This window comes from Schistocerca gregaria, chromosome 4, assembly GCF_023897955.1.
Source record: "Schistocerca gregaria isolate iqSchGreg1 chromosome 4, iqSchGreg1.2, whole genome shotgun sequence".
Lineage (NCBI taxonomy): Eukaryota > Metazoa > Arthropoda > Insecta > Orthoptera > Acrididae > Schistocerca > Schistocerca gregaria.
This window is the reverse complement of record NC_064923.1, coordinates 568,640,268-568,651,940: the sequence shown is the minus strand read 5'-3', so window position 1 is coordinate 568,651,940 and position 11,673 is coordinate 568,640,268. Positions and strand designations below refer to the sequence as shown.

Here is an 11,673-nt window from a genome sequence, read left to right as displayed (position 1 = left end):
TCACGTATCTAATGAGGAGGTATTGAATAGGATTGGGGAGAAGAGAAGTTTGTGGCACAACTTGACTAGAAGAAGGGATCGGTTGGTAGGACATGTTTTGAGGCATCAAGGGATCACAAATTTAGCATTGGAGGGCAGCGTGGAGGGTAAAAATCGTAGAGGGAGACCGAGAGATGAGTACACTAAGCAGATTCAGAAGGATGTTGGTTGCAGTAGGTACTGGGAGATGAAGCAGCTTGCGCAGGATAGAGTAGCATGGAGAGCTGCATCAAACCAGTCTCAGGACTGAAGACAACAACAACAACAACAACAACACTTTTGACAAACCTGGTAATTATTTTGGAATTAATTAAGGGCTGGCTTTGCTAATGTTTTCTAATAGAGTAAAAGAAATATTTTAGGAATCCTAGTAGTTCCTCTTCCAATTGTCTTTAATTAGTACAGATTTTATATTTGTTTATAAGCCAACAGTAGAATCTAAGTAACGAAACAATAAATGATTTCACCCTATAATGATCTGTAGCAAAAGATAGTAACTAGGAATGGTCAAAATAAATTAGGAAATTAATTACACACACAAAACTAAACACAAAATTACACCTGGTGCTATATTCCTTAAGACTGAGGCCAAGCCTTTCGCTTTTATGGAAATGCAGATTACACTCATGCATGTTAATGGCAATTAGGCAAAAATGAAAATAAAATTAATTTAAGGAGGCAGATGGCAAAACAGGAGAGGAAGTAAGAGACCCCAGCCCGCATCGTCACATTATCCCCTCATTGGATTGACCAGATAGATATTGCAAACAGCTAACTGGGCAGTTCGATGATCACAAGTGACCCCAGAAAGTGAGTATAATATTTCACACACAAAATAATATTACATAAGAAATCTCCTTATCAAAAACTACAGTACATATGTTTTTCAGCTTCTACTTATATGAACTGGCCATTGAAAACTCCCCATACAAAATATTTATATATAATGTATTGTACAAAGCACAAAATACATTTTTAATAAAAATAGGCATTGTCATCGTATGTGATGTTCTTTTTGGATAAAAACAAACATTACATTCTAAGATACATATCACTTTGTACAAATCCTTTCTTGCTTCAAAGAAAAAATGATCATGGGTTGCAAAAAGTTTAATTGCACCGTGCCTTGCAGTTCATTTTCAGACATAAAGTTTCACTTTTTCAATGTTTAGTATTTTGCACAAGCACTTTCACTCTTTTAATGAGCTTTAACGGATTTTCTCACCAAGTCGTCCATGCCTTCACAGATCCAACTGGCAGTTAGTAAGGAAATGCACTGCTATCAGTTCCCTTGGAGGTGGTTCTGAAAAGATTTGACAAAATACCCTACACATTAATACACTCACATTTACTTCTAACTAAGAATATGAGAAAAAAATGTTTTACACACTAATGGCAAACAATAGTCATTACTTCATAAATAAATACATTACACAATTCTCATAACATCACAGTAATTAGCACTAAAATTGCCTATAGTATGAAAAGTGGGGACCAGTACACATTTTAAAATCAAGTGCACATTACACTACAACACATTACTCTAGGTCGTAGCTCTGTCCCAAACTGGTTAAATTTGAAAGTTTTCAGTTTCTTTTCCATTTGCAAAATCACTAATAGCCAAGTCCTGGTTTGAAATTCACACCATTTATGGATTCATATTAGAATAATGTCCAAAATATGTACATTACCTCTAGCATAATCTGAAGACATGCAGTAGCATAGATTTACTAATCATTACATTATGGGAAAAGAACAGAGTTACCATTACATAACTTAATTACTACTCAAATCAAAATTAAGGCGATGGAAGTTGTACCTACTTCTCCAGTCAACTCTGAGTACTACTTTCATTCAACCAGAAAATTAAATCCTCACAAAATGTTACCAAATAGTTGGCCTGTCAGAGTATTCATATCACTCTAAAACTATATTTATAATTTAATCAGCAAAATTACTTTTCTTCATTCCAGCATTACCACTTTAAGCTTATAATTCCTCAGAACACAAATAGAAATTTTCAGATAACCTAAAGATCCAGTAATGCAGCATTATATGGCTTGTACCTCACTAAAATATTGCTTTTTATGTTAAGCTTTCATTCTCAGATGCAATGTCATGAATTGCCAATATGCGAGGGTTGGAACTTTAATAGCGGCAACTATTTATTTACAGCTCGTACAAAATAGATACATGTTTCAAAGTTTTACTGACTTTCAAAGTAGTCACCAGCATGGTGTATAACCTGTTGCCAGCAATGTGGAAGTCTTAGGATATTCTTAGCAGCGCCAGTTATGTTGACAGTTCAAGCGGCGCGGTCTGTTGCCCAACGAATTTTGTATCAGTTCTGAAGCAAATGCCGTGAGTGTGTTTCCTTCAGTTTAAAAATCAAGTTGAACTTACAAGGGCTTAAGTCAGTGGAGTGCAGTAGGTGGTATAGCACTTAGCAGCCCCATCAGTCAAACAAATCAGTAACAGCTTGCACTTCCCTCTCTAAGCTGGTCGTAGGTTGTGTTCCAAAAATGAACAGCATAGAGACATAAGAAGGGATGACACTTTCTGGAGGACATGACCATCATTTTGCAGGGAAATGTTCAAGCACGTACAGTGCAAGCTGTTACTGTTGGTTGACCTTTCAATAATCCCCCACGAGATCATCTTTTGAATTTCTTTTCTCACAGTTTTTTTTTTTTTTAAATGGAATATATAAGGCTTCTTGAAAAATGGTTCATGATCATTAAACTTTAATTTGCAACTCAAAATCTTTTACCAAACCTGGGCTGTCTGAAAATGCCTTACAGGTGTTCAGGAGAATACCTTTTAATTCCTCCCTTTGATTATTTGTAGTACCTTCAACATCGTCAACTCTCTTTATTATTTCCAACCTTACTCTCTCCTCCTCTTCTTCTTCTTCTTATTATTATTCTTCTTCCCCAGTAACCTGCTCCATGGCCAAAACTGTTAATGGCAAATCTAATTCAGTTTGCACATACTTGTCCATACCTTCCAAAACTGATACTTCGTACCTACTTCCAATGCACTTAAAACTAAACTTACCACTAGCAAAATCAATATTTACACACTGTTTGCACAAGTAATTAGTCCCAAATATTACATCAATGCTGAGATTTTGAAACAACAAGGAATTGCACTCAAACAGCTGTCCTACAAATTCTACAGTTAATAGTACCTCTCATTTCACTCTCTTTGACAGCTTACCAGTAGCACCAATAATTTTTATTCCAGAAAAATGCATCACTACTGTACCCTCTGCGTTCCTAATAGATTTTTAAAAAAAAAATGCCTGTGAAATGCCATTCGCATCACTACCACTGTCTAGTAAACACTTAACACGTATACCTTGGACAGTTGCTGTTATTACAGGGTGCCACACTTCCTTTTTTACTTACCACATGATCTTCATAAAACAAATCCTCATTAATCCACTCCCTGGAAAAACTATCATCCTGCTTACCAAAACAATTATCAGGCACAGTCAAAAGACAGATAACATGGTCTTCTTCCTCATTACCACTCTCATTAAACACTAACTCTTCATTAGGTCTAATATTATCATTCTTTATTTTTTTCTTTACTTAAAACATTGGCATAATTATAGATGATAAATTCAAATACCTCGTCCTCATCACTACTGGATTCATCATTGTTATATTCATTACAACTATGGTCAGAATCAGGCTCACTGTCACTTTCATTCTCCTCAAATACTTGGTTCTAATTAGTTGATTCTTGTTTCTAGTATTAGACCACAAAGCTAAACACCTGAATGCATTATGTTCACTTAAAAACTTATCATCCATTTTGTCACTTTGGACATACTGAGTAACAGCAGCATTTACTGTTTCATCACTTAATTGTATTATAGTAACTTCCTCCTCTCCTTTTACAGGATAAACATTGCTACGAACACCATCATTCAACCTCTCACTAGAATTAGCCTGTGATTACAGCACCTTTATATGCACGTGGCTCTTCATCACTACCTGCTTATAGTGCGAGCCAAAACTGGAGCATTATCTAGTTTAAATGGTTTGATCCAGAATTACCATATTCTTCTCCATTTCTGTTTCTTGAATTTCTCCTACCATTTCCTTGCCAATTCTGGCTAATCACAACCCAATCATTCCTTGAATTTCTACTATAATTAGTTCTGTTCATCCTATTTACCCCAAACACTTTCCCTGACTGACTATTATCATCAAAATTCCTCCTACGATCTTCCACTGACAGCTTCACCATAATTTAAATAAAATCACTAATACTAACCCTAGGGGCAGGTACAAGCAATTCTCTAACTTTCTGAGGCAACTTAGTTTCTAAAGCCATAATTATTGATTCACTATCTAGCTCTTTGTGCAAATATTTCAGTTTGCTTGTCCAAAACTGACAAAAATCTTTCACAGTACGGTCCTATAGTCAAATCCCTCCCCTCCCCAAAATTCACTCAAAACTTTCTGCTGCTTCTCTTTGGACCAACAGTAATCTAAAAATGCTTTCTTAAAGCTATGCCACGAAGTACAACTATCGGCTACCTCAACTGCCAATCCATAAACATCACCTTTTGATAAACCTCTGGCAAATGACTTTTTATCTTTGTCATTCCATGTTTTAGGCAATTCATTAAATGCCCCAATGAAATCCAGTGGATGCACTTCCCCATATGGTTCAAAACTTATAAATTTTTTGCAACTAACAAATGAAGGACTATTTGGGACACTACACACACTATGCTTTAGATCTTGTACCTCTTCCACCTTTTTCTCCATTTCAGCCAATTTTGAATATATATTTTTATTTACTTTTACCCTATTTTCAGCACAAAATTTCCTGGCTGCTTTGACTTCATATTTACACTGTTTCTTGGAAGCCTCCACACTCCAACTATAGTCATCGAAAAGTTTCTTTATCTCTTCTACACATTTACTACCCATTAATGTTAATTTCTCATTAGTATTCTGTACTACTTTCTTTCTTTATCTTTTCATTACAATCTTTCACTACCGCCTCAACCTTCTTATTTAATTCTGAAAGATTAGAGTTGATTACCTAATTTCCTTTTTAATTTCTTTTTTCAGTTCATCCTTTAATCTAGCCAAGTCAGTTTTAATGCTATCAGTTTTATTTTCCACCCTACTAATGTCTTCTTTCATAGTCATACTGCTTGAACTCATCATAATTTGCTTTACATCGCTTCCAATTTTTCATCTGCCACAAACTTTTGTCTTTGCCGACTTGCGCTACTAGATTCTTCCTCCTTAGCCATAACGATTTCACCCATTTCAGTACTGTTTTCATCCATTTCACTCACATCACCACACAATGTAAATGATGCTTTCACCATCTCATCTACAATATGACCTACGTCCCCATCATTCAAAGTTACATTCATGTCAGATTTATAGCCACTATCATCTACTGAACCAGTCCCTATGGAGCCTCTTCATTTAAAAACTTAACCTCTACAGCTCTGTCTCTGTTATCAATCACATCACTCCCCAGGTGTCCATTCTCCCCCATCACACTGTTTTATTCACTAAGGCCACTCATTACTTATCACTTAATATAAAACAGCTTTTGCTATGAATTACCTCATTTTTATTCTCTCGTCTCTTGCTGCTGTGGTTACTCCCATTCGTCCAAAACCTGCTTGTTTACATCAAGTGGGTTGAGCCCAGTTGGTGCGCTTATTGGGTGCTGTGGCTTCTCTTCATAATGGCTATCCTGAAAAGCTTGATTCCTAGTTGGTTGCTGCTGCTGTCCTCCATAATGGCTGCTTTGATGAGCTGGATTCCAGATTGGCTGCAGAGTTCAACATTTATAATTGCTGCCTCCATAACTTGGCCAACGATCTCCAGTTGTTATGCTTTGTTGTTGTTGCTGCTTCCTATCGCATTACTTGTTCATGCACGATCAAATATTTGGAATACTGTAATTACTTTTCACTGTCAGTTAGTCTGTTCACTGTTCTCAGTAGTACTGGTGCCACACATACTTTAAATTCAGTCACTCCATTCAAACTGCACTATTCAAAGTTTGCGAGTCCTTGTCTATTGTGTCCAAATAAAATAGTCCTCACCCAAAGGGGTAGCATATGTGACGTTCGCCAGCTTTATTTTTTAGTTGACAGTCCTTGGTGTTGACATACTGCATTGTTATACTGGCTGAAAATGGGAGTGGAAATCCAAAACTGACTACTGTAAATGATGTAGCCAACAGTTGCATAATTGTGTTTCACAGTTATTTACTTTCACCGTTCACAAACCCCTCAATATTACACAATTATATGGCCAGTTCACTATTGGTAAATGTTGAGAAGCCTCATTAATAGGTTGCAGGCAACATCAGCATACTGCTACAATAGTTTGCTGTTGAACATCTATCAGCAGTAAACACCTATCCACACAGTTCACAGTTCTTGCAGAATAATACGGCACATGTGGCACTATTTTTCAAATAAATTAAACAGACATTGTCATTAACTGTTCTAACACATGCCCTATTTGTGTTACACTTATTCTACTGTTACGTTGATGCATTGTTGTCGATCTAACCAATACATCAAAATATCCACGGGTGTACTGCCAGTCTATAGTGTCCAACGGCACCAATACATGTTTCACGTCTGAAAATCTGCCGACTGTCTCAGGACCAAAAATCGGTTCTTTATATATCCTCACAATAACAGGTACTGAAACTACACCTTGTTCAATGTTTACGTCACAGAAATTACAATTAAAACGTAACTCGTACAACTAACAGAATACATTGAAAAATTCCTTCTTTTTAATAGTTCCTTCCACCACAAAGGATATGGTGAATTATTTGTTTAAATAATGAAATTAACATATATAGTTACACAAACAATACTTTTCGCAAACCTGGTAATTATTTTGGAATTAATTAAGGGCTGGATTTGCTAATGATTTTGTGTAGAGTCAAATAAATATTTTAGGGATCATACTAGCTCCTTTTTCAAACATTTATAATTAGTAAAGAATTTATATTTGTTTATAAGTCAACATTTGAATCTCAGTCACGAAACAATGACTGATTTCACCCTATAATGATCTGTAGCAAAAGATACTAACTAGTAACGATCAAAATAAATGAGGAAATTAATTACAGATACAAAACTAAACACAAAATTATACCTGGTGCTATATTCCTTAAGACTGAGGGCCAGCCTTTCTCTTTTATGGAAATGCAAGAGAGGAAGTAAAGAGATCCAAGCTTACTCCGTCACAAGAGACAGGTAACTACATTAATGCTGTTATATTATATACAAATTTCTTCAAAGTGTCAGTGGGATGTTGACAATACCAGCTGACTTGAGTTTTTTTTTTTCAGTTCTTTTATTGCTTTTGTGACATAATTTCTGCTAAGGGTGTTAAAATACACTGACTCTGAACAAATTTCTAAACTAAATTTGGCAGGTGTAGCTTTCAGTTTAAACTGCATCTTACCACATCTTCTGCAGTGCTTGTAAAGAAATTATTAAACAAGTTTACCACTGCTGTGGGATTATCTATTTATTTGTTCTCGTGCATTAATGTAATGCTCATACCTGTGTTATTAATTTCAACATTTTCCTTATTTCAGATTTTCTACGTTGTGGTTACTTTGTACGCTGCATAGTTTATACAGAGTGAACATTTGGAAATGCCTCATTGTCACTGTAGATGGCGCTCATGAATGACAGTTCCTCTGACCATGTGGCATGTATTCCTTGTGCGTTGCGGGCTGAGTTTGATGCAACACACTATATGCAGCAGAATGGTCTGGTATTCATGTCAGAAACTAGTCAAGATAGTGTCTGTGTACAGACAAGCAGATGGAAATGGCCAAGAGGGAGCATGGTGCGGTGGCCTGGTGTAATGTTAAGCTCCCTCTATGCAGCTTAAGCGTTTTCGTGGACTTACTTGTTGAAGAATACTGGTTCTGCTTTCTAGCAGCGCCGATGTCTTCTGCTACCACCGGACGCTTCTCCAAAGATTTCACTGCTAGGAAGGGGAAATTTTCACTCTCTCACTCTCTCTCTCTTCTTATTTAAAAATACGCTACTCATGGAATATCATTCAATGCACCAGAACATATTTATTTTCACTTTCTACAAAAACTACCTAAACCCTATGATGTAAGCCCACACATTACTGAGCACCCAAGATCAGTTATTACACATTTTTGAACACAATTAATACATAAGCTTTAATCGTGGCTGACTACCCATGTCCAGTCCACGTGCTCTCAACAGCAGTTCAACGTCTAATAAACAGTCACCATCTCGAGTCACTCCATATGTTTTTCAACAATACAAAGCTGCATTACTCGTTGCAGCCGGCCACGGAGCTTCCGGGCCGTATATGTTTATTCTTGGCAGGTCGCGCTGAACACTTGCCAGTGCGGATGAATTTTCTCCCTTCCAGTTTCGCCTGCACAAGCAATAAATGGGTGTAGTATCCCACGCTCATCCTTACGCCCTGCTTTAAAATAACGCGTGTTCTAAACGGCTGGAACACAAGTGTCTCCAGACTTTCGTAAAATTCTGGGGGCACTACAACAGCAATATCAAAACAAGTACCGTTACAGACACCAACAACATCACACAACATTTCAAGCCTTTTTTGGGTGTTTGAGATCATGGGCCCTTTCAGCAGATGAATGTGCAGAGAGGCTGCAGACTGTGCATACACCAGATTTGGAGGACCGCTTTGTAATGGATATTGAGACGAACCCACGTACAAGCGCCAGGCAAGTGGCCCACCAATGTGGTTTAAGTCAAAGTATGATTGTGTGTGTCCTGCATGATAACCACTACTATCCCTATCACCTGCAGTCCCATGAAGGCCACTTTGAACATCTGTTGTGACGTGGATGCGATGCAGCTCCGTACCGCATTCCAGAACTATTTGTTGTCTTTGCACACACCATCCATTTCCGGACACATGTTCATAGGACTTTTTTTTCCTCTATTTCCCGCCAGAATCTGTCCATGCAGTTTGTCAGTTTTATTAATGGCCACTATGTATTCTTTTAGCAAGTCGAATAACTTTTGTTTAGCATTTTGATATATGTTTTGTAGTAACTGTGTAGCTCCGGTGATGTATAGGTCTGTCTATACAGCTTCTGTAGAAGTCTCTTTCAGGCAAGAGTTTATTAAGGTTATTATCTTCTGTCGTGATCCATTTGGACACCTTGATTTAGCAGTCACAATTTTTAGGTGAAAATTAATTTTAAAGTAGGCTAGTGGATTAAAATTTATATGAAAATAGAAAGTTTTTAATTTCTTATTCAGCTTCTGCCTCCAAAAGATGTATGAAAACATGTAAAATATGCAACATGGACGCAAAAGAATAGTAATGATTGAAAGTAATATGTAAGTTTAAAGGTTTTGTAATTCAACAGCATTAATTTTGTATTCTCTGTATCCGAAACAAATTTTGTTCATCCTTTCATTCATGTAACAGTGTCTTTGGTTTGTCTAGTATAGTTACAAGTAACACATTGGCTTCATTATATGAATTCTTTAAAAAAATATGAAATCACACAAGTGTACAGTAAGCCTGCTCACAAGGTACTAAGCCTTTGGTAGCCTAGTAGTTGCTCAATGACAGTTGTCTTCCAGCTGCTGAAGGATCTAATTAGCATATGTCAAATACTGCACACCACACTGCAGTAATTAATTTTAAATCTATTCATTTTCATTTATAAACACTCTTCCTTCACTCGCACCCGCTTAGTCATAAACAATAGTCTAAATATTTGCACCACATTACCAAACTACACTAATAAGTACCATGTCACACAGTTCGCTGGTGGCAGATGAATACATTAATTTAAACTATTTGGTCTTGAAATGTACATTTGATGGCTACATACCTACTAATTCATGTACATAGTCTCACATAGTACCTGTACTACAGAATGACTTTCACGATGAACTGCTGACTCAATACAGATTGTTAACTTCCTGATGCCCAACCATGGATTGACTATGATGCTGTGTGCCATGCCTATTTATAGATGAGTGAAGTATGAATAACGATAAAATGTTGAAATACAGAGCTATTATATTTTGAATAGTACAGTAACATAAAAATCAGAGGCATTTAAAGATGCAGATACAATAGGCAAGGAGCAAGTCTAACTAAGAGCTTTATGAAAGACAAAATTATAAATACTATTTTATGAGTATGATTTCTATACACATGGGGATTCACAAACATCAGCGAAAAGTTTTGAGGAAGTTCAAACTGAATATTTAACAAACTAACAAGTTATTTTAATGACAGTAGACATTTTTGGAAACAGGAAGCTCTGTGCTAGAAAATTATGGCACTGAATTTTGGAAAGAATCGCTATTCAAGACCACTAAATTTTCAAATGTTAATATATTATTTTAAAATAAAGTTTCTGAAAAAGTATCACTTGCTGAAAAGATGAGAATGAGAGCTAAATAAAACAAAATTACATTGACATGAAGGACAGTATAAGAACAAGTAGGATGTCTTGCCTTGCTAGGTTAGAGTGTATGTTTTACAACAGGAAAAACCGGAGAGGGGGGTAGGGGGGGGGGGGAGGGGGGGAGAGGGAGGGGGAGGGGGGAGGGAGAGTTGTGTTGCCTAATGCAATTAAAACAGACGTCCAGTGGAAGAAGTAAGTAGATCGATGTTGAAACACAAAAGTATTCAAAATTATTTTTTCTAGCAAATAATTTCAGCATGGTATAGTTTGGGTATGTGGAAGAAATCTTATACTTCTATCACGCTGCACATTTATGATAAGGCATACCAATTTGACAGAAATTATAATGATAATACATTTACTACTAGAGTTCAAAAGAAATGATCTGCTGTAGGTACAATATTAACAGTGCAGTGAACAGCCAACAGTCACATTACAGAATCGTCTGAAGAAATAATTTCTCTATTAAGGGAAGTGTAGACTGGGTTTTTCTGTTTAGCAACAAGAGGTAATGACTTCTGAATATCTTTAAAGTTGAGTTGGCAAAATCAGTTAACACTTTTTGTTATGCTTGACAGTAAGGCTCACTTGATAACAACACAAAATATTGGATTTATATCATGACAAATAAAGGATATGTGATGATATTGTTAGGTGCCTCAGAGTCTACAAACCAGAGACACTTTAATCAAGGGATGCAGCTCAACTTATGTTTCATTCAATTTTTTATAGGCATTGCTACAGCCCTTGCAGTTCAGGCCAAGGAAAATCTGTTTTCTGCTGTGCCCACTGCTGCACTTAATGTTTGCTGACCTTAATGCTGACACCACAAATTCTAATGCTCCTTCATTGCAATATGTAGAGGGGTTCCAATATATAGTGCTTGTCTTTACTTTCTGCTGTGCTGTGATGATTTTCTAGTGTACCCTCAAAATAAACTGGAAAACAAAACATTAGCATGCAAAATATTATCAATGCCTTGAGGTTATAAGTATATTTACTGTTGCAAAGCATCTGCACCTAATTCAAAAAGTTGGAGTGTGATCGTGATTTACGTATGTGCAACATACAAAACATTTTCCACACACATTTTGCATTACTGTACAAATTTTGGAATTAAATTTCACACTTCAAGAAATATTAAGTAAGACA

General features: G+C 36.4%; 1 protein-coding gene across 1 annotated transcript in view; it reads right to left on the bottom strand.

Moving 5' to 3' along the window:
• Positions 1 to 314: 314 nt before the first annotated feature.
• Positions 315 to 11,673, bottom strand: part of LOC126266937 (uncharacterized) — a 111,248-nt gene continuing 99,889 nt past the window's right edge. Inside the window, exon 5 of the mRNA XM_049971630.1 lies at positions 315 to 1,342. The gene's annotated coding sequence lies outside the window, so the exon portion shown is untranslated. The remainder of the gene's footprint in view (positions 1,343 to 11,673) is intronic.